This window comes from Triturus cristatus, chromosome 2_2 (assembly GCF_964204655.1).
Source record: "Triturus cristatus chromosome 2_2, aTriCri1.1, whole genome shotgun sequence".
Lineage (NCBI taxonomy): Eukaryota > Metazoa > Chordata > Amphibia > Caudata > Salamandridae > Triturus > Triturus cristatus.
The window spans coordinates 240752399-240775878 of NC_140582.1; positions in this window are offsets into that span (position 1 = coordinate 240752399).

Below are 23480 nucleotides of genomic sequence, written 5' to 3' on the forward strand. Positions count from 1 at the left end.
ATAACTATCTACTGGCGACCGCCAGTAGATAATATATATATATATATATATATATATATATATATATATATATATATATATATATATATATATATATATATATATATATATATATATATATATATATATTCCTTTCTCCAGAAGGGTTTGTTTAGGATCCGAGCCCGTGGTCAGTTGGTGCACAGATGCCGGTAAACCAGAAAACCGGCAAATCAGTATAATTCCAATTGCACGTAAACAAAGCACACTCAGAGTCACGGGTATTCCAAAGTGGCAGTAGTTTATTCTTCGCTACGCGTTTCGACACGCAGAGTGTCTTGATCACACGAATCTACGAACGTTTTGAATAGATTTAAATAAAGTTCATTGAAGTGATTTCACCCAGAGCATGATAATAGAAGTGGGACTATCCCTTCAATTAGTCTTATCAGATGTTCTAGTGCGGCAGACATATTGGAAAGTCCAAAACAACGTTTTCAAAATTACAAAATATAGTCATACTTCATTTGTTTAGCAATTTGCTAAATAGACACCCTATTTGTTTGTGGTTAATGGGAACACAAATTCAATGAGCATATAATTACACATTTCCAGTATTTACATTAGCAAATACATTGCTGTATATTGTTTTGGTTCAATTTCATTCTTGTCATATTTCAAGGCTAAATAGCCAATGTCGATCTAGTAATCATTCTGTTTGCCAATATGTAATCGACACATTTTAATACGAGTGTAAGTTGGCCCCAGTGTGTCTTTGACACGCATTTGTATCCAATCGCTCTAGTGGCAAAACAGAGTAAATAAAGGGTCTATTGTTCATACATTCTATCGGTCTAGTGCCGAAGAGAGACTATAAATCTAAACATTGCATTGATTTGGCATTAATCAAATACTATTTGCAACATCATACGAGACTAAAATCAGTTTGCAGGTTAATGTCCTAACTCCATCCATGACACCGTCAAATGTGCAAAACAAGCAAAAAACCAAAAACAAAAAAAACGAAACCAATTCTATTTCCAAATAGATACAAATTTGTAAAATTCTCTTATCTGTGTACAGTGTAATCCCGAGCCCGGGGAAGAAAAGGTTAGGGAACCCGTGAGAAGTCAGACACGAAATGGGCCCCTTCCTTTCCTCCTGTAAAAAACACAAATAAGAGATATATAGCCATTAAATTCTCGAAGAGAAAAAAAAAGGGTAGGAGCTGAGCGGAGCACCCCATTAGTTTAGAAAATTTCGCGAGGATCCGTCAACCGGCGCCAAAGTTATTCAAAATAGAATTTTCAGATTTCCTATGGAAACACGGTCCTAACTATAACTATCTACTGGCGACCGCCAGTAGATAATATATATATATATATATATATATATATATATATATATATATATATATATATATATATATATATATATATATATATTCACTGAAAAAACCATAGGTTTCACACATGTTATAGTTAGCGGAAATTTTACTGATAAAAAACCAATGAAATTCCCCCGTTATAGTTAGTGCAGGCAACTATAACTCACGCGACCGCAATCCTCTGCTGATGCTAATACTGTATTTAGACACTTATTTGCCCATGTCTTCTTCCATACATTTTTAGCTATACATATATTACAAATATTTTTTTTTCATAAAGACACATATGTCATCAGCAGAAGATTGCGGTCGCGTGAGTTATAGTTGCCTGCACTAACTATAACGGGGGAATTTCATTGGTTTTTTATCAGTAAAATTTCCGCTAACTATAACATGTGTGAAACCTATGGTTTTTTCAGTGAATTTGCAAGGTTTTTTAAATGCTAATTCCTAACTATAACGTGTGTGAAACCTATGGTTTTTTCAGTGAATTTGTACGGTTTTTTAAATGCTAAGTTACTTTACGCCATTCGTGGCGTGCGCGCCCACTTAACGCAGTTCGTTCCGTGCGCGCACGGTGCGCTTCGCGCACCGTGCGTGCACAGTGAGCACGCGGTGCGCTTCGCGCACCGCGCGCCCACTTTACGCAGTTAGTGCCGTGCACGCACGGTGGGCACGCGGTGCGATGACAAAGCAAGAAAGCACGTCAACAAATCAGTTTCTGCTTTCCTCCGTGACTATGGTATGGGTGCCATTTACCACAACAACTTGCGTTATGACATGCAAGACATTTATAGAGGAGATGGTGTGCACTTCAATGATGAAGGGAACAGAGTCTTCCTCTTGAACCTTAGACTCTGCATCGGTACTTACTTGTAGGTACCACTAAAAAATCATTTCATAAACACAACGGCTCTTTTTAGAGCCCCCTAATATCTAAACACTTAAATCTGATTTTCATTTCTTTTTTTTTTTTTTTTCTACCGTACGCTTACCGTAAGCTTACCGTACGCGTACCCCGTGATTTTTTTTAAAATCAATAAATGTTTTTTTTGTACTTTTCTGTCCTTCTTTGACCCCCTTACAAATGTTAGGGGGTCTGTAACTCTCCTCATTGCCCCCTTTCCTTGTTTTCACTCTTTTTTTTCAGAGTGAAATACACAAAATGGCGGCCGCCGCTTCCTGGTTTCGGCCGATTCGAATGTTTACTAAGATCTAAGAGCCAATCAGAATCGCGCTGGCGCACGCCACCGTACGCTTACCGTAAGCGTACGGTAAGCGTACCGTAAGCGGGCTCAGATATATATATTGATTTAAAGGCTATTTTCTCAGAATCTACTGAACAGATTTACACCAAACCTACAAAAGGCACTTCCTTGACCTAGGGACTACCTCTCTGCCAAATTTTGAGTAATTCTGTTCAGCCGTTCGGGCTGTAGCTCGTTCTAAAGGTCCTATGGAAAAATGCATGGGAAAAACGCGTTTTGGGACCCCCCTTTTATCTCAGCCCCCGCTTGACGGATCCCCCCGAGACTTTCAGGGTAGGAGCGGAGCGTAGCGCCCCACCTATTTTGAGAAATTCGCGAGGATTCGTCGACCGGCGCCAAAGTTATTCAAAATAGAATATTGAGGTTTTCCTATGGAAACGTGGTCCTAACTATAACTACCTACTGGCGACCGCCAGTAGGTAATATATATATATATTACCTACTGGCGGTCGCCAGTAGGTAGTTATAGTTAGGACCCCTTTTCCATAGGAAAACCTCAACATTCTATTTTGAATAACTTTGGCGCCGGTCGATGAATCCTCGCGAATTTCTCAAAATAGGTGGGGCGCTACGCTCCGCTCCTACCCTGAAAGTCTCGGGGGGATCCGTCAAGCGGGGGCTGAGATAAAAGGGGGGTCCCAAAACGCGTTTTCCCCATGCATTTTTCCATAGGACCTTTAGAACGAGCTACAGCCCGAACGGCTGAACAGAATTACTCGAAATTTGGCAGAGAGGTAGTCCCTAGGTCAAGGAAGTGCCTTTTGTAGGTTTGGTGTAAATCTGTTCAGTAGATTCTGAGAAAATAGCCTTTAAATCAATATATATATCTGAGCCCGCTTACGGTACGCTTACCGTACGCTTACCGTAAGCGTACGGTGGCGAGCGCGATTCTGATTGGCTCTTAGATCTTAGTAAACATTCGAATCGGCCGAAACCAGGAAGCGGCGGCCGCCATTTTGTGTATTTCACTCAGAAAAAAAAGAGTGAAAACAAGAAAAGGGGGCAATGAGGAGAGTTACAGACCCCCTTACATTTGTGAGGGGGTCAAAGAAGGACTGTAAAGTACAAAGAAAACATTTATTGATTTTAAAAAAAATCACGGGGTACGCGTACGGTAAGCTTACGGTAAGCGTACGGTAGAAAAAAAATAAAAAAAATAATCAGATTTAAGTGTTTAGATATTAGGGGGCTCTAAAAAGAGCCGTTGTGTTTATGAAATGATTTTTTAGTGGTACCTACAAGTAAGTACCGATGCAGAGTCTAAGGTTCAAGAGGAAGACTCTGTTCCCTTCATCATTGAAGTGCACACCATCTCCTCTATAAATGTCTTGCATGTCATAACGCAAGTTGTTGTGGTAAATGGCACCCATACCATAGTCACGGAGGAAAGCAGAAACAGATTTGTTGACGTGCTTTCTTGCTTTGTCATCGCACCGCGTGCCCACCGTGCGTGCACGGCACTAACTGCGTAAAGTGGGCGCGCGGTGCGCGAAGCGCACCGCGTGCTCACTGTGCGCGCACGGTGCGCGAAGCGCACCGTGCGCGCACGGAACGAACTGCGTTAAGTGGGCGCGCACGCCACGAATGGCGTAAAGTAACTTAGCATTTAAAAAACCGTACAAATTCACTGAAAAAACCATAGGTTTCACACACGTTATAGTTAGGAATTAGCATTTAAAAAACCTTGCAAATTCACTGAAAAAACCATAGGTTTCACACATGTTATAGTTAGCGGAAATTTTACTGATAAAAAACCAATGAAATTCCCCCGTTATAGTTAGTGCAGGCAACTATAACTCACGCGACCGCAATCTTCTGCTGATGACATATGTGTCTTTATGAAAAAAAAATATTTGTAATATATGTATAGCTAAAAATGTATGGAAGAAGACATGGGCAAATAAGTGTCTAAATACAGTATTAGCATCAGCAGAGGATTGCGGTCGCGTGAGTTATAGTTGCCTGCACTAACTATAACGGGGGAATTTCATTGGTTTTTTATCAGTAAAATTTCCGCTAACTATAACATGTGTGAAACCTATGGTTTTTTCAGTGAATTTATATATATATATATATATATATATATATGTATATATGATTAAATGAGCTCACCAAAGAGAGCAGCATCAGACTCACTGCAAGGAATGCAGTTTAACTGTAGAAATGGCCAGAAGACACTAGCAGCATGTTTAAAAGATATTCAAGTGCTTCTCTTTCGGATGTCTCCTAAAATGACATCCTTTACTTGCACACCAGCAACACATTGAAGTATCCTTTTGTATTGTGCCATTTACAGGAGCAGCTTAAATGTAACTCAGACCTCTGTTTTAACACATCGGAGATTAAAACGAGATGCACAAAAACACCAGTGGTGGCCGCTATTTAATGGGGGTGGCAGGAGGGATGGGAGACGGTAAATGAAAAAAATAATAAAAACACTTACCTGCAGGCCGACCAGCCAGCTGCTGCCTCTCGCTACTCTTCAGTTCCTCGACAACAGAAACCAGAAAGCACCCAGGCTCCTGACTCTGCTAGCTAATCGCAACACAGCGTTGTGATTGGTCTAAGCGCCGTGGTTCGGCGCTCAGACAGGGAATAGCCTGGGCATGTTCTCCACCCAGGCGGTAATGCAGCCTGGGTGGAGAACATCACAAGTGCAGATGACGGTTTGGCCGGCCCGAGATGGCCGTCCAAACGTTTATGCACACTTGAAGGGGGCAAACCACTCCTCCTCCTGGCCCATGCTTTGTCAGCCCCTCCCCGGGAAACGGAAAACTAAAATGATAATAATTTTGGTAATTATCATTTTAGTTTTCATTTAACTACTGCTCGCAGAGATGTGGGGCAACGCTCCTCCACCTTAGCGGAGGAGCCGCCGCTGAAAAACACAAGCAGTCGACCCAAGCTATGGCTGGAGGAGACAGTTCTATGTAAACAAAAGGGGACATTCAGGAGACGTGTACATACTTTGTGCCTAGAGAATGAATGGACTGGGGGTTGTGACTAGCTCGCTGGTGTGGGTATGCTCGTGGGTATACTTGTCGGTTGCTAGTTGAAAGGGAGGTTAATGTAATGTGTTCATTCCCAAGACAACGTGGTTAGTTACAAGTCTGTTATTGAAAAGTCACTGATCTTGCCTCTTGTCTGGAAAGTAAACATTACCCACCTAATACTCGCTACAATGGCATACAGCCAAGATGTACGTATTTTTAACAAAAAAGTGCCCGCAATCCAGCGCCTTTGGACTTACAGAATATTTAGAACTAGAACATTAAAGCACAGAGCTTCAAAGAGCTTCAAAAGTCTTCCGAATCTGCACAAAGACTACACTGCCCAAAAGTGAAGTGAAGGGGAGCTTGTGCACCCAGGAGGAGAGATGGGATTTTTTTTTCACAAAAGAAAAGCTGACTAACTTTTTTTTAATAGAAGGGGAATAGAGGGAGGTCCTTGTTGTCCTTGTTGGAAAGAAGCTGTTCTCATCTCTCCTCGCTGTCTTCTGCCAGAAGCGTTGCATTTCACAAGCATGCACGAAGGAGAAGAAAATAAGTCACTTACCTGTAAATGCAGTTATCCAGTATTGGTATCTTTCATAGATTCACATGTTCAAATCATTCCCCGCTGTCTAAGTGGGAGTCCCACGGTACGATAATAAAACAGTATGTATTAACTTAGCATAGGCTAAATTGGCACCAGGCCATGAAATCCTATACCCTATCTATGTTCTTTTTAAAAAAGAACCACACTTTAACTATGACCAATCATGTTGTAGCATCCTCTAGAACACTCCCAAGAGAAGTGCTTGATTTGCGAAAAAACAAATGCCAGGGCTCTCCTCAGAACACCACTGCAGCTTGGACCACACATTGCCCCTGCCAGGGCTGCCAATGATAGTAACAGCATAAATACTAGCCATTAAACTCCTACAAGTGTGACAATTCAGACTATTTCAGGCCCCTAAAGCCTATAAGAATGGCTTGGGCAGCAGGTAATAGATTTTTGATTGTACATTGAATTAATAATTAACTGTTGCTGTGGTCCTCCCTAAGTCAACCAGACAGCGCCACCTTGGAGCAAACTGTCACAAGCGCCGGTATTGACAATTAAGTGCTGGTACCGAGCACCGGAAACCACCGGGCCAAATTAAGCACTTGTCAATAAAGGCTGATTCTTCAGATTTTCAAGCACAAGTGGGAATCATATCCCTAGTGACAAGGGAAGCCTCCAAGGGGAGGAGGGTGGGCTGCATGTGAATCTATGAAAGATACTAATACTGGATAACAGCAGTTACAGGTGAGTAACTTATCTTATTATCCTGTATTGGATCTTTCATAGATTCACATGCTTGAATCAGATAGCAAGCAGTATTGTAGATAACTGAAATACCATTAGAGGATGGTGGGTAAAAATTACACGTTGTAGAGGTTAACATGAGCTTTTGAACACATCATGTAAACATATACACATCTCTATTTATCTAGACATACATGGTGAGAACATAAGAATTTAAGTGTGTAACGCTTGGAAAAGAATGTAAATAGACCAAAGAAAAGCAATGTATCATAAGTTGAAACATTTGGTTTGAATTTAAATAAAATACTCTATGTAAAGAGGCTCACCTTATTTGAATAAATGGCGTATTACTGCCTGGTCTACTGCTGCATTGCTTCTCTGCACTGATTCCAGGCAGTAGTGCTGCATGAACGAGTGGTTGCTCTTCCACGTCGCAGCACAGCATATTTTGTCCAGTGGGATGCCTGCAAACAGCAGCGGAAGTGAACACTGCTCTTGTTCAATGAGCTTTAGCTCTTCTTGTTAAGGGTTTGCTCACTTTGGAATGGCAGAACTGAATTGTTGCCAAAATCCAACTTACTGTTGGTGGAATTGTCACTGCTGTGCCTTGACAGCCTTGGCTATTAGCTACAAGTAACTGGTCAGTCTTGCAAATGAGTTTAGTTCTGTGAAGGTAAAATGTGAGACAGCGCTTGATGTCCAAAGTATGAAGAGGCTGCTCAGCCATTGTAGCTGGGTTGGGGTTAAAAGTTCAAAGTATGACAGGCTTATTGAGGTGGAATTAAGAAGGGACCTTTGGGAGTAACTTCGGGTTTGTCCTGAGAAGCACGAAATCATCTGAGAAACAAAGAAAAGGTTCCCGATTGGTAAAGAGCTGTGTGAGAAGTTGGCCTGATATATGCTGTCCACTAGTTATAGTGGGCACCCTGTATCAGTCCAAACAACCCCTTATTGGTTATAGGTTAAAGACAACCTTTATTAAAAGTTATCTTAGTGGTAGCTATGGAGAGCAGCCTTCAGGCTAAGTCTTGAAGGAATGTAAAGCAGCTTGTTTTTCCAGTCTATAATCTCTTGAGTCACTAAATGAAAGATATCCACACCAGGTATATATATAAGATATATGTATTTATTACTAAACACACCCTCCTAGTCTCTTTATGAGACTAGAGGTCAAAACACATAAGTTACACTTCAATAATCACAGTAAAATAGCACATATACACGTCAGGCCCTAGGGACGAGCCAAACCATATACTAAAATAGTGGTATAAGAACCACGACTTAACTAGACACAAGGCCTAGAGCCTGTAGAATCGCTTGGACCCCAAGTAACCACCCAAGGTAGTGACACAGGGAACCCATGGGGGCCGTGTGTAGTGTGTGAACACAGCCGCGAGCTCCCGTTAGCTTCTATGGGGAAAGTCGCGGTTAGATTTTTAAAGATTAGGGACACTTAGAAATGAGTCAGGACCAAAACCCTTTTGGACTTAGGAAGTTCTAGGGCTAGCACCCACGGGAGCACCGGAGTACTCGTGTTACCTCACCCAGGGAGGCCGGGTGCATAGGTGTCTTTTGGTGCTGGGTCATCGATTTCAATGGGAGCTGGCGAAGAAGTGCTGCTGCCGTGAAGTGCGAAGTGTCCGAAGAGATCCAAGCCTGGATCGAAGATGAGAAGAACCTGAAACCAGAGGGGACAGAGTCTGGGTCACTAGCCAGTGACCAGGAAGGCGATGAGCAGATGCCCACCGATGTCGGTCGATTTCAAGTGAAAGAGGTGAAGCTTGACTCTTCAGCCACGAGGACCAGAAGGTGTCGAGGACAACCAGGAGCTGGATTCGAGCTGTCCGACGAAGGATGTTGAGTGCTGCAGCGTCGGTGCCCGGATTGGACACAACATGCCTTGGCAACAGCAACCCACACAGAAACGAAAAAGATGCTTTGATGCAGACCAGCAAGGTCTGTAGGACTCACCACTTGGGTGGGAGTCAGGACACGTCTGGAGCAACCAGGGAAGCCCAAGGAAATACTAAGTTAACCCCTTAGGGACCCACCAGTCAACAGACCAGGGATCGTGAAGGGACCGCGAGACGAAACACTAAATGGTGGCCCACGGGTCACTCGGAATGACCAGGCTGACATTCTTCGGTGGATTCAGTGCTCGAGGTGGGGGCTACAAGTCAGCCCAAGCACGACTTCAAGAGACGTCGAGAAGTCAATGCACTTGCAGAAATGCACGGTGAACAGGAGTTCCGGTTCCATGCTACTCACGTGGGCTGCGGGTTTCAGCTTTGCTGGGGACTCGGGTCGGCCTCTGAGAGGTCTGGAAAACCTCTTCCTGGGCTGCAAATACTTTGGAGTCCGGCGGGAGCTTCGATAATGCAGACCGGCAAATTGCTTTGTTGGTGCCTGCCAAGCAGGGGAGTCACTCCTTGACCCCAAGGGAGATTTCTTCAGTCCTCTGGTCTTGAGCAGAGCGTCGAAGGTCCAGGATTCGGCTTCAGAGTTTCGTCCAGGGTAATCTAAAGTCCTTAGGACTGGGGTCCCATACTTATACTAAGGTAGGAGGTTGGACATACTCTGGGGAACCACCTATGGGAGGGTTTGGAAAGAGGGGTAGCTACATCTATTTCCTTTGTCCAGTTTCGTGCCAGAGCAGGGGCTGGAAGCCCCTGAACCGGATTGAGCTGGACTATGCACAGGGACACCAAATGTGCCCCCAGTGCAGGACTTCAAAGTACTCAGAGAGTGCTCCCACCCAGCCCCAATACACATAAGCCTGTCTGGGAGGTGGTTACACCTCCCTGTGGCAGGAAACCTATTGTCCAGGTCTCCCCTGCCGGAGTTTCGGTCAGCAGCAGGAGACCAGACCCGTGTCTGTGGCTGCAGCATCCATTTTGTGATGCCAGGGCTCTATTAAGTTTCTACCGGGTATACCAGTGCTGTCATGTCTCTTCCTCTAGAAGGGTGGGATCATACTCCCACACCAGTTACTCGTGTGGGGGTATGATTCCAAGGTGTTTGCCACCAAACACAACATTTTTCCGTGCAGCCAGCCCAAAGTTAGCATTTACCGTTTGGTTATAATGCACTTATTAGTATATGGTCAGGCTGCACTACTGACAACCCCGGAGAAGAGATTCCGAAGGCTGCAGAGGGGCTCAGCTCATGCCTGGGCACTCCCTCATATATAACCAAGCACCCTGCCTTCAGGATTGCTAAGGCCTGCCATAGGGGTGACTGATAGGTTTGTATGTGCAGTATATGGTGAGATACAGTGAACCTATATCTCAGCAAGGGGTGCATGCACCACCTTACTCAGGCTGTAGTAGCAGACCTGTGGTGTCATTTTGGGTGGCTTTACAGGGGTGGCATAATACATGCTTCAACCCCTGGTAGGCCTCTGGAGTACCTATGCCCTGGGTACATAGTATACCATATGCTAGGGACTTATAAGGGCACCTCAGATGCAATCTGTAATGTACCTAAAGTACATGGAATCATTTTAGAGAGGAAGCAGCTAGGCTGGGGCCCTGAATAGCAGGGTCCCGGTCAGACTAAAGTCGAAAAACAGTGAAACACCAGCAAAATGTGGGGGTAAACATGTGAAGCAGATCCTACTCTCCTACAAGCTGTATATCACTAACCCTTCTGGTAGATTTGAGAATGAGTAGAAGGGCAACCTTACACAGGAGACATTTTAATTCAGCCTTATGAATGAGTTCGAAAAGCTGCTTCATTAGTTTAGAGAGGACCTCATTGAGATGTCATTACAGAGGAGGAGCACACAGCGGTGGGAAAGCTCTGAAGTGTCACCCAGTCTGTAGGTTTTGGTCGTGCCTTCCGCTCCAGATTCAGAGAGGATATCCCTGCATTCCTGAGTGATATCTAAATTCTGAAACACATAGAATTCAGGAGCCATGCATGCAAGTGGAGAGAGGCTGGTTTCGGGTGGCATACCTGACCCTGGTTCAGTGTTAGGAGAGATGGCACCAGAGGAGGGCGAATGGGCTTGGTCTCCGAGAGGAGGAGTAGCTCCGAAAACCAGTGTTTCCTAGGGCACTTGAGAGTGATCAATAGGGAACAGCAGCACTCCATCTTCATCTTGGTGAGGACCTTGAGAATCAGTGGGAAGGGGGAAAAGCATACACATAGATCCCGGATCACCGCATCGAAAGTGCATTCCGCCATGACCCAGGGAGAGGGAACTGACAGGCAAAGAATTGGCATTTGACATTGCTGTCCTTTGTGAAGAGATCTAGTGCTGGTTCCCCCCATAATAAGAATATCTTGTTTAACTGTCATTGGTCCAGTTCCCATTCGTGGCACCTGTCCTTGGTTCTGCTGTGAGCGTCCGCTAGCGTGTTGTGGACTCCAGTAATGTGCTCGGCTTTTAATGAGATTCCGTGGACTGTGAGCCAAACCCACAGCTTTTGAGCTTCTTAATTTAGCATCATAGATCAAGTACCTCCCTGTTTGTTGATATAATGCATGCTAGTCTTATTGTTGGTACGGACCAGCATGAAGGAATTTGTGATCCTTGGGAAGGAAAGCCTGCAGGGTGAGAAAACTGCCCTTGAATTCAAAGTCATTGATGTGAAGAGACCTTTGACTTGTGGGCCATTTTCCTTGGATCTGAAGACTCTGTAAATGGCCTCAACAGCCCTCCATAGAGCCCTCTGTGGTGATGATGAAAGCTAGCACCAGTGGTAGGAATGTAAGGCCTTGAGAGAGATGTGGTTTGTGGGACCACCATGCCAGTGTGTGTTTCATCCGCTGAGTAATGGCGATCAAGTCCTCATAGGACCCTTCTGACTGTATCCATTGGAGTTGCAGTTCCTCTTGTAACAGCTTCATGTTGAGGCACGACAATAGGGCCAAGCTTATTGCAGATGCGATCATGCCCAGGAGCAACTTGAACATTCTCACAAAAACGTACTGTTTTCTTGCAATCTTTTGAGCCAAGTGTGCCAGCCTCCCTTGTCTGTCCTCAAAGAGGAAGTGTTAGAAATGGGGGTCTCTAGTTGGCAGGGGTCTGCACCTTTGTCCAAGTAGGGACCCTTCCTTCTAGTCAGGATAAGGGAGTTACACTCCTAAAATAACCCCTGCTCCCCCCTTGGTAGCTTGTTATAGCAGGCAGGCTTCTCTTAGAGGCAGGGTGTAAAGCATTTGCAAATAACCAACAGTAACACAGTAAAAGCACTACAAAAGTACACCACACGAGTTTAGAAAAATATCCAATGTTTATATACTCAAAATAAGACCAAAAACTTTAAAAATCCACAATACAGTACTTAGAAATCTTCAGTTATCAAAAGAACCTTTAAATACAGTTTCTTGAAGTCGATAGCTCCATCCGGGGCTATCACGGCATTGTGAACAAACAAATCCAAACAGTTCTGGCTGACCGCGGCGTCGCAGGCCAACTACGGTGTCAAGAAGACCAGCAAAACAGTACCTTTAGAAATGCAGGGTGTCAGCAGCCTCTCGTTGTGCTCCGAAAGCACGGCATCCACAGGCGTCGGTTCCAGAGGTCGGTGCAGGAGTCGTCGGGCCCTTGACGTCACATGTGTTGCAGATCGAACTCCTCGCGGTTGAAGTCAGCAGCGCTGGTGTTGGCAGGCGTGGGGTGCTGCGGTGCTAAGTGCAGTGGTGCGGTGTGCGAAGCCCTCAGGTCGCGGTTCGAGTAGCGGTTCGGTAACGGCATTAGATGGCATTGTCGGTGAGACCAGGGTCGCGAAGTGATGCGGTGCTCGTTGCGGTGCTGGCAGGTCACGGTGCAGGAAGCAGCGTTGTTGTTGCTGAAGTGCTGTCATTGGCTGACGAACTGGAATCGATGGCGCCGGCGTCGGTAAGCCAAGGTTGCGGCGCCGGATGCGGACGGTTCTTCATTTAACTTACGAGTGGTTCCCTTGAACCACGGTGCAAACAGCAGCATCCATTTTGGCCTGGAGTGGCGTCATCGGGGATACCAAGACGGCATCATGAAGCGAGACGATGCAAAGTGCGGTGCCCACAGGTCGCAGTGCGAGCAGTGGCTTGGTGGCATCGTTGGTGAGACAAGGGTCGCGGTGCGGCATTGCGGCGGTTCCCTCTGCGGTGCCTTCAGGACACGGAGTCGGCAGCGGCGTTGTAGATGGTGGTGGGTTGCCTTTTCTTCTGTTGCAGCACAAAACACACGGTCACCAGTGCTGATGGCAGAAGAACGTGAAGTCTTTGCTGTTCCTTGGACTTCTTGAACAGGGGGCAAGCTCTACCTCAAGCCCTTGGAGATACTCAAAGAAAGAAGTTGCAGAAAATTTGGTCCAGTCCGTTCACTGCCCAGGACAGAAGCAGCCACTGCAGGCCAACACAGCAAAGCACTCAGCAAAGTGGTAGTTCCTCCTCACAGCTTCTCCAGCTCTTCTTTTTGGCAGTCTTCTTGGTCCAAAAGAGTTCTAAAGTTCAGGGGGTTGGGCCCCTCTTTTTATAGCCCAAAATCCTTTGTCCTCTCAGGCATAGAGTGTCTGTGCCCAGCTAGAACCAGTTATGCCCTCTCTGGTGTAGCTTCCTGGCAGGAGGTGGAGACGGCATTGTCAGAGGCAGACCAGGCCCATTCAGATGAAAGGAAATCCCCTCCCCCTACTCTAAATGCAGCCCAGGTCTATTCAGCCCTTTCCTGACCCACCTAGACTCTTTGGAGCCACTGCTCCTCCCCAGCCCCTGTCAACCCAAAACCAGATAATCAATCCACAAACCCAGCAGAGGCCTACCAGATGGCTGAGCAAGAAAATACCTACTTTCTAAAAGTGGCATTTTCAAACATAGAATGTAAAAATCACCTTCACTAAAAGATGCATCTTTAGATTCTGAGTTCAGGCATGCTAAACATTATTTCTATACCTTGTTCCCAGGGCCAGTTATGTGTATAAGATGTTATTCTGTCCTATGGAAACAGGTAGCCGTGCAGTAGTGAAAAACGAGATTGGCAGTAATTCACTATCAGGACATGCCACACACACCAGGGCATGTCCTACCTATCACATGCACTGCACCCTGCCCACAGGGTACCTTGGGTCTACCTTAGGGGTGATTGACATGGAAGAAAAGGAAAGGTTAGGGCCTGGCAAGTGGGTACGCTTGCCAAGTCGACATGGCAGTCCAAGACTGCACACACACTCTGCAATGGCAGGCCAGAGTTACATTTCCAGGCTTGTCCTGGTGTTGAAGCTTTTAGCAGCCAGTCGTCTATGTAGGAGAAAACCTGATGACCTTGTTTCCTGAGTGCCGCTGCTATCACGGCCATGCACTTGGTGAATATGCGAGGGGTGGACTTGAGGCCGAAAGGGAGGACCTTGAATTGGTAATGGGTACCAGCTACTGTGAATCAAAGCTATTCGTGTTGTTTGGGCTGGATAGGGATATGGAAGTAAGCGTTTTCCAGGTCTAGAGATGTCCTGAAATCTCCACTGTTGAGATGATGAATAATATCGGAAAGGGTTTTCATCCGAAAGGTTTGCTTGCAGAGGTATTTGTTGAGCTTCCTGAGGTTTAGGACAGGTCTCCACTCTCCTGATTTCTTATTTTCTATTTTTTAGTCCTCATTTGCCTTGAAAGAAAAAAACAGAGAACATCTTGCGCCTCCCTTGATCTGCACCTGCCAGAGATCTTTGCTTTGTTCCACGTATGGTGTGCTTTATACAGAACCTCTCCTTCCATGGTTTGCTCTGTCCAAAAGGCTGCCTGCAAATCTCACCGGAGCAGTGAAGTAACAGAGTGTTGAGGCATAATCATAGGACATTATTCAACTAGGGACTGTCCCGACCTAGTTCACACATTCAACAGTTTCTAGCCAGTTTACACAAGGAGACCAGAATTCATTCCTTTTCTTTGCCGATGCCCTGTCCAACCTGATAGTGTATTTTACAGCTTTATCCAATCTGCCCTAGTCGGCGGTAGGTTACTTATCCCGTTTTTACAGATTTCTCTCCGAGCAAGGAGTATCAAATAAAAACCCAGCTTTCTAGCATCATTTGACAGGGACTCATATTGTGCTGAAATCCCAAAGAAAACAAAGGCTGTGCTTACCTGATGTGCCATACCAAGTATTGTTGACATACAATTACTCACGTCTGTCCAAAAACATTGAATCTCGGGTGTAGGAAAGTAGGATCTGCTTCTATGGTTACCCCCACTGTTTGCCTGGTGCTAAGCTGTATTTGACTAGTCCGACTGGGATGTTGCTAATCAGAACCCCAGTCTATCTGCTTTTGCCCTAAACTGTTGTGTTGAGTACTTAAGTGCATCCCAGATTGGATACCGTTGTACCCTTATAAGTCCCTAGTATATGGTACTAATGTACTCAGGTCATAGGTACCCCAGAGGCTCTCCATGGGCCGAAGCATGCCACCCATGGGAAACCATGAAAGACCATGCAAAAGGGAACTGCAGACCTTCCATTGCAGCCTGTGCGAGTTATTGCTAGCATCACTTATTAAAGATATAGGTTTCGTATATCTTGGGTCACTGCCCTTATAACCTATAAGTCACCCCTATAGAAGGTGTTTGCAATCCTAAAGGCAGGTTGCTTGGTTCTTAGTGAGAGGGTGTCCCTGCATGAGCAGGACACGCCTGCAGCCTACGGAGTCCATTCTCCCGGGTTGTCAGTGAAGCAGCCATATACCATATGGCGGGGCATCGCGATGACCATCTCTCGAAAACGGCTGCAAAAAATCCTATCATGTTTGGTATCAAACATGTTAGAATCTAAACACCACACCGTAAACAGTGTGGGAGGTATGATTCTAAGCACTGGAAGAGCCATCTGTTAGGCTCTCACTGTTCCAGGTACCAGCCTTCTTGACCTGAACAGCACAAAATGGTTGCTGCCGACTAGAGACACAATTCTATCTTCCTGCTGCTGAGCCAACCTGCTGCTGAGCCAAGCTGGACAGTAGGCATCCTTTCACAGGGAGGTGTGACCACCTCCCAGACAGGATTTAGTGTATTGGGATGGGGTGGGTGCGCTTACAAGCGCCACTCAGTCTGCATGAGGGGCACATTTGGTGTCCCTGTGCATAGTCCAGTTCAAACTAGTTCTGGGAGTCAGTGGCTCCCGATCTGGCACGGAACTGGACAAAGGACAACCTTCAGGGTCCCCTGAATCTTCTAAACCCTTTCCCTAGGGTACTTAAGGGATTACCTGGGTGTAGTTCCCTAGATTCGTTGTGGGATAAGATTCAGATCAGACACCACTGCACTTCTACCATCTGGGCACTCTGGACTTCGTTGGACTTCGTTTGGGCCTGACTTTGTCTCCCTTCCAGTCTGCTGCATCGTCTGTGCCTGTGCATCATACAGGAACCATCCAAGGCCTGGGAAGCATCAAAGACACCTGAAGAAATCTCCCTTGGAGTGAAGGAGTCTCTCCCCTGCATTTGTAGGCACCACAACTAAGTCAACCGGTTGGCAGATCCTGAGCTCCTCTGGACTCTGTGGGCTCTGTAACACAGGTGGAGGTTTTCCACAGCTCCCGAGGTCTGCCCTGCCCTCTCATGTAGTTTGAGGCCAGTATCCCTTGAGGGGGTTGCAATAACCGAACCCCTGTGCACTGTGACCAACTTGCAGTTGCAAAGACTTGTTAGTTTCTTTCCAAGAATATCTTCAGGCTCCAAGTAGCCCTAATCTCGAGAATCTCCAGTGACCAGAATCTTGGGCCACACCGCATTGTGTACATCGCGGCCTGCATCTTTTGGTGAGCTGCTTGAGGTCCTCTCATGAATCCAGGGCCTCTGGCCTGTGGGTCCACTTGAGGGTCACACTTGTTTCTGTTGGGCTAGACTGATTGCTTGGGGCTTGCCCTGGCTCCCCTGCCTTTGGTGTGTCCCTGGACCTTGCTGGTACCTACGTTGCTCTTTCTGTGATTCCTGCATGGCTTGCCTTTGCCAAGGCTTGTTGGTGCTCCCGCCAAACTCCCCCCCTCAGCACTCGACATCCTTCGTGGTACAGCTCGTGCACAGCTCCTGGTCCTCCTCAGCGTCGCCTGGTCCTCACAGCTGCAGAGTCAAGGTCCTCTCCATCTATCCTGCAACACACGACATCGGAGGGCATTCTTCTTCCGAGTCCCCTGAGTGACATAGACTCTGTCCCCTCTGCTTGCAGGTACCTCTTATCTAGAATCCACCTTCAGATTCCACAGGACACTTTCTCCTTCTGCAACAACAGCACTTTCCTGAAGTCCTCCATTGGGTTCAATGGCGGTTTCTGACACTACTTCACAGGTATGCATCCGGCTTACCTGGTGTAGGTAACGTGGGTACTAGGGTATCCACGTGTGTGGTGGCTCTCCAACCTTGAGTCTTCCATGGGGTTTCTTCAGGATCCATTGGAAAGGGTCCTTAATCTTTAAGAATCCAACCGTGACCTACACATAGAGTTGTACAGAGCACGTGGTCATGCCCCCCCACTGCACACGCTCTACGTGGGGTCCCTATCCACTCACCTTGGGTGGTTCCTTGGGGTTGGAGCACTTTTACATCCTCTAGAAATTGACTTGACTCCAGTCGCGGTTCTTATACCACTTTCTTAGTTTATGGTTTGGTTCCCTCCCAACCCCCCCCCCCCCCTTCACCCCCAGGCCACTGTGCATTTCGTGCTATTTACTGTTTTTCTTGGATAAAGTATTGTTTGCATTGATTATATCTCCGGGTTGGAGATATTTCTATGTGTTAGAGAGGGTTATATAATAAATACATATTTTCATAAATACTTTGTGTGGCTCTTTTTCACTTGATCTATACTGTAAGATTGTATACTGGTAAAACAAGCTGCTTTACACTCCTTCTGGAGTAAGCCTGAAGACCGCTCTCCACAGCTACTAGCAAGCTTTCTATGGTTGTCTAAGACCTCTTAAATCACTATAAGGGTTGTCTGTTGTCTGGACTGGTGCAAGGTGTCCACTTACATAAGTGTACATCAAATACCAGGCCAGCTTCTCACATCGGGACACTCCAGGAACATATGTATGTGATCCACTTTTTCTTGGCTGCATTTGGACACCTCAGAGTTACACCCTTCCCCAATTTAGATAGCTTTAGGGGTGTTCAATAGACCCTGTGAAGACAAAAAATGTGGTTCCTCCTTAAATTTGCATTGTGCACAGAATGTTACAAGGTACTTGCCATAAGTTTCCAAGCTGTATCCCCGGCAAGCTCTTTCCCCACAAGTCAGTTGGTAATCTGAAATCGCCATCACTTAAGTCTACTAAAAGCCAGTACTAGTTAGCCACCTCCTTCTTTCTTGGCACTTTCTCGATCAGCCTGGACTCCAGCTCATTTGAAGAACCTATCTCTACCGCAGCTACTTGGTACCAGCTTTTTATGTGGAGAAATGTGAAACTCAGTAGCTTGTTTTTGGTTATCTCTGAGTAGTTGTCCCAAGGAACCAGCTTCCCATCTTCCAATAGTTGTTCCCATCTCTTCACCCCTGCCTCTCTCAGAGGAACTACCAGGCTCTCCTTGGCCCACTCGGGGGAACTCGGCTCGTCCCATATTGGGGCCAGCCCACTGTAGTAGCTGAGTTTTGTCTCCATTCTGATCTTATACTATGTGATTGCTAGGCATTGTAGAATCTTAAGACACACCTTTTTAAAATATCTAGGATATCATCTGATAGCATCACCCTTAACATTTAATCAATGTCTGAACCACCCGGTTCATTCAGGAGCATCTTCCCGTTCCTTTACAGAAAAGCCCAGGCATGATAGGACAGGTCTGGTAAACACAAGCCCCCTTATCCTTCTTCCTTCAGAGCTTTTTCCATGCAATCCGCGAGCCCTTTGCGGCCCAGATAAAGATGCTTATCTTAGCCTGCATTTTCTTTGAACCACTCTTTAAAATTCAAAGGGATATTCTGGAATAAGAAAGTAAATTTGGGATGAATCGACATTTTCACTAGGTTCACTCTCCCGATAATTGTCAGCAGTCGATGTGACCAGCTTACCATTGATTTGCAGACATCCTTACAAACATTTTGCAAATTTACTTCTGGGATTGTTTTGATGTTTTGTGTGATTCTAATGCCTAGATATCTCGTCTTACTTTTGATATTCTCTTGCTCTATATCTAAGTTCCAAGACATTATCTCGTTTTTTTGTTCATTCACTTCATATCCCGCAATGTGCCCGAATTGGGCGGTCAATTCATATATAAGTGCAACCGAGGCGGGCACTTCAGAGGTATATACCATTAGATTGTCCGGCCCATATACCTGAAGGGGGGAATTCCATCTTCTTTTCTAATCCTACCTGCTAAGGGCTCTATATATAGGTTAAAGAGGAGATGAAACAGAGGACAACCTTGTCTAGTTCCCCTTAAGATTTTAAAAGGCATTGAAAGATTACCATTCACCAGAACCCTAGCTGTTGGCTTTCTATATATCATTGCTATCGTCCTGCAAAGAATTTCGCCCAAGTTACACAGCCATATTGTCTGAAGATATGGACAGTTCACCCTATCAAAGGCCTTCGTAGCGTCTAAGGTATCAACTGCCATTGGAGCTTTGTAGACAGTAGCTAGATCTATTGCTCCTATCAAATTATACGTTAGATCGTGGATCCCCCTTCCACTAACAAAGCCTTTTTGATCCTCATGTAAAAGATCCCCCACCACCCAATTTAACCTTTCTGCCAATATTTTTGCGAACATTTTGTAATTGCAATTTAATAGCGAAATGGGCCTATAGGAGTCACAAGCGTCTGACGATTTCCCTGGTTTAGGAATCAGCGTCACTATGGCCTCATTCCAAGATGCTGGCATTTCAACCCCTTTCTCAAAAATCCCCAAAAATAGCTTTACCGAAACTGGCATTAGAACCGCTCCCAATCTTTTATATATCTCTGCAGGCAGTCCATCCAGACCTGCCGCTTTACCTGCCTTCCCTGCCATGATTTCATTCCTAGTCTCCATCACTGCAATGGCGCTGTTGATTTTATTATTATTACATCCGCTGACTCTACGGGGAGCATCCTGTTCCAACCGTTCCTTCACATCTTCCTCCGTAACTGCCAGTCCCTCCTGGTATAACCTCCCAAAGTGTCTGTGAAATGCCTCTTCTATTTCTTTACCGGTCGTAAGCAGTTTCCCTGAAGCCTCACACCTGATTCCTTTTATGAAACCTCTTACCTGATCGCTCTTGGCTTTCCAGGCCAAGAGTTTTCCACAAACCTCTCCACATTCAAAGTGGGTGACTTTACCTGCTTGCCATCTTTTCCGTAATCTCTCTTCTACTACTCCTACCAGTTCCAGCCTAAGCATCTGGAGTGAAGTTTGCAAAGCCACCGTCTCTTGCCCCCCACCCCAGCCACTGACAACTGATGTTCTAACTGCTGAATATTACATTCTAGTTCCCCTACTTCAGTTCTCAACTTCTTCCTTTTAAATGCTTCAATAGAAATTATTCTCCCCCTCAGGAAGGCCTTATACTCATCCCATATAACCCCTAATGGGGGGCTCTCCAAATTCATAGAGAAGAACTCCTCAGTCTCCAAGCCAAGCCTCTCAGTTACTGTTAAATCTGATAATAGGGTACGGTCCATTGTCCATCTCCTTTGCATTGACCTGGTGGATAAGGCTAGAATTAGTGTACATTTGGAAGTGGACTATGATTTTTCTGGGCTTCGTTTTAGTCGTTGTTAACCTAAATGGGTCTCTGTTTATCCTCTGGATGTCGTTAATAAGGCCTTGTTCTGAGCAGTCAACTTGAGTCCCAGCTTTAATTAGCCTTGGTACAAAAGTATTTATGTTATTCACCTCTGCCCCCTCCAGTACTTTTAACAGGAGCAGGTTGTTCCTTCTTTCATTATTTTCCGGGGAATCCAGTTTTTCTTGTATACCCACTCCGCTTTCCTTCAGTATTGTAATCCGTTCCTTATTTGCCCCAGTTTGAAGAGTTAATTTCTTCTTTGTTGTGACGCCAAGGTCCTAGCTGTTAGGTCATCAAGTTTTCTTTCCAGCTTATCGCAAGCAGATCTGGTCTCTGTTTGATTTAATTCTGAGGCCTCCAATCTACTCCTGATTTCTGTTAGCAACTGAATCAGGTCGGAAACTGATTGGGGTGATGATTGACTTGAGGCTCCACCTGCCTGTTCGGGCTGTTTATTCAAATCACAATGTGCTGTCTGTACTGTCTGTGTGCCCCCCTGCGCACCCCCCTGGAAGAATGAGGGGGGCTCTTAACTGTACCTGAGTCTAAACTTTCCTGCTACATCCTCTGAGCACAGGAGTAAGCCACCTCATGGGACTGAAAATCGTCTGTCAAAGTTTGAAATCTGTTTGAACTTAATATAGCGTCTCCCTCTAGAGACCGCAGGGAGCTGGTAGGGGGGGATTCCTGGGTTTTTTGACGTCAAGGTTTTCGTCATTACTTTAATATAGGTTCGCAGTGAAGGGGTGATTCTTGGTTTATACGGCTGGGGGTCCACTCTTTTCTTCCTTAATTTCCCGTTCCTGGGGTTTGCCCTGTCCTCTCTTGGTGGCTGGTCAATGACTGCCTGAACTGACTGGACTTCTAAGGTCTTTCTTATTAGTTTTATTGTACTGCCCTGTATTGTGTTGTGTTGAGTGTTACAACAAACCTGTGGAGGCCACCCTGCTCCTAAGCTTCTAAGAGCATATCTGCTCTGTTTTTGACAGTTTTTACCATTTTCCAGAGTTTCCCCCCCGGTGCCTGATGACAGGGTTACACCTCCCCCAGGAAAATGTACACCTTACCGCCAGATTTGATTGTATCTTCTTTATGGAAGGGTTATTCCCTCCTCCTCCACTGCAGTTTTCCATGTCCAGGACCCACACTGCTGCTTCTCCTTTACCTGGCTCCTGTCCAGCGTTCTCCAACATCTCCAAACTCTGCCCAACCTGCTCGTTGAGCGAGCCTCCCGCACTTGTGCTGCCTGTGCCTCTCTTTCCCCGGACGGGGATTCGTGCTACCACCCTTTGACCTCTGCAGAGCTTGAGCGCTGCTCGAGCCCAGAGCGAGTCCCGGCCGGGTGATCCTGTGGGAACGCAGTCGCCATAGTCGCTTCGACTTGAAAGTGGGGGGCAACTGTGAAAAGAAAGCTGCACTCTCTGTCTTTCATGGTGAGCACTTTTCTAGATGTTTTTATCGTCCTGAACCCGTAGCGCCAGCGGAAAAAAACTTCAGGAAATCAGGAAAAAACAGGAGAAGAAACCTTTCCCTTTTTGAGGAAGCAAGACTTTTTCTATTTATTCTTTGGCAAGCATTAGGAATGCTTCCTTTCGTAGTAAATGAAAACGAGGGGGGTGGGCTTCCCATTTGAGATTGGTAGGAGGTTTTTCTGTGAGTATGGCCATAGGTGACAAGGTGCAATACCCATCTGTCTGAGGTGATGATTTGCCATTGATGGAGGTAATTGGATATCTTCGCACCTACAAGATGGGACGGTTGATTAGCTAGTACCTGGACAAGGTCACTGTTTGTGGCCTGTGTCACAACGCTGAGAGGGCGGTCTTCTGTGAAGCCCTTGCTTAGAGAAACCCGGCGTAGAGGATTGGCAGTATGACTGTTGTTCATATCCCTTTCTGTTTTGGGACTGATAGGACTAATATTGCTGAGAGCGCTGAAATTCTCCTCTATGAGAAGAGAAGCTGCATTCATGCGCTCCTTGAAAAGTTACTTTGCGATATTGAATGGTACCAAGGGATTTGGCAGTATCTGTATCTGTCTTAATGGCAAGCAGAGCATCATCAATATGCTTGCCAAATAGCGTGTCCCAGTCATATGTCATATCCAATATTTTAGACTGGACCTCCGGGCTAAAAGAGGTCACGTTGACCCATCCTTGGCACCTTAGCACAACTGCGCCGTCCAGTTGACAGAAGCCTGTGGAGGTGATGTCCTAGGCACAATATATTTTTTAAGATTAAGTATGCTCGCCCTTCAGTATATATTTTTTTGCTTCCAGCCGTTTATCCTCTGAGATGAGTTCTTTGATGAAGCTGATATCAGACCACATTTGTCGGTCATAATGGCCTAGAATCACCAAGGCATTGGGTGCATGCACTGTAATCATGGACATGATGGAAAATGTTATGCCAATATTATCAGGAAGGCAACCATCCTTGTCAGGTAGTGCCGAAATTGGAGTAGTTGGGTTTTTCGACCTACGTTGCGCTGGTTGAGAAATTACTGAGTTTGGTTTGAGATGTCTTGTCAAACATTCAGGAGAATCCTCAGGGGCCCTGTACTTTTTGTCAATGCGAGGAAGGTCTGCCACTACCGTGGTTGGGTGTTTCAAAACTTTGACTCCTTCCTGCTATATGTAGTCCACAATCAGTATAGTGCGTACCAACTTTCATGCCTGCTCTTTAAAATCATACAAGAACAGTTAGGCTGCTTCACCGACATAGGGAGATGAAATCTGGCTACTGCTCTGTCCATTAAGTTTTGGAAACCTCTGATATCTTCCGGAGGTGAATCATAGGGATGGTGCAGAGTTGGGGATGGTGTTGGTACGATGTAGTCAACCCATAAAGACGGTTGTGAGTCAGGAATCTCACCCCCTT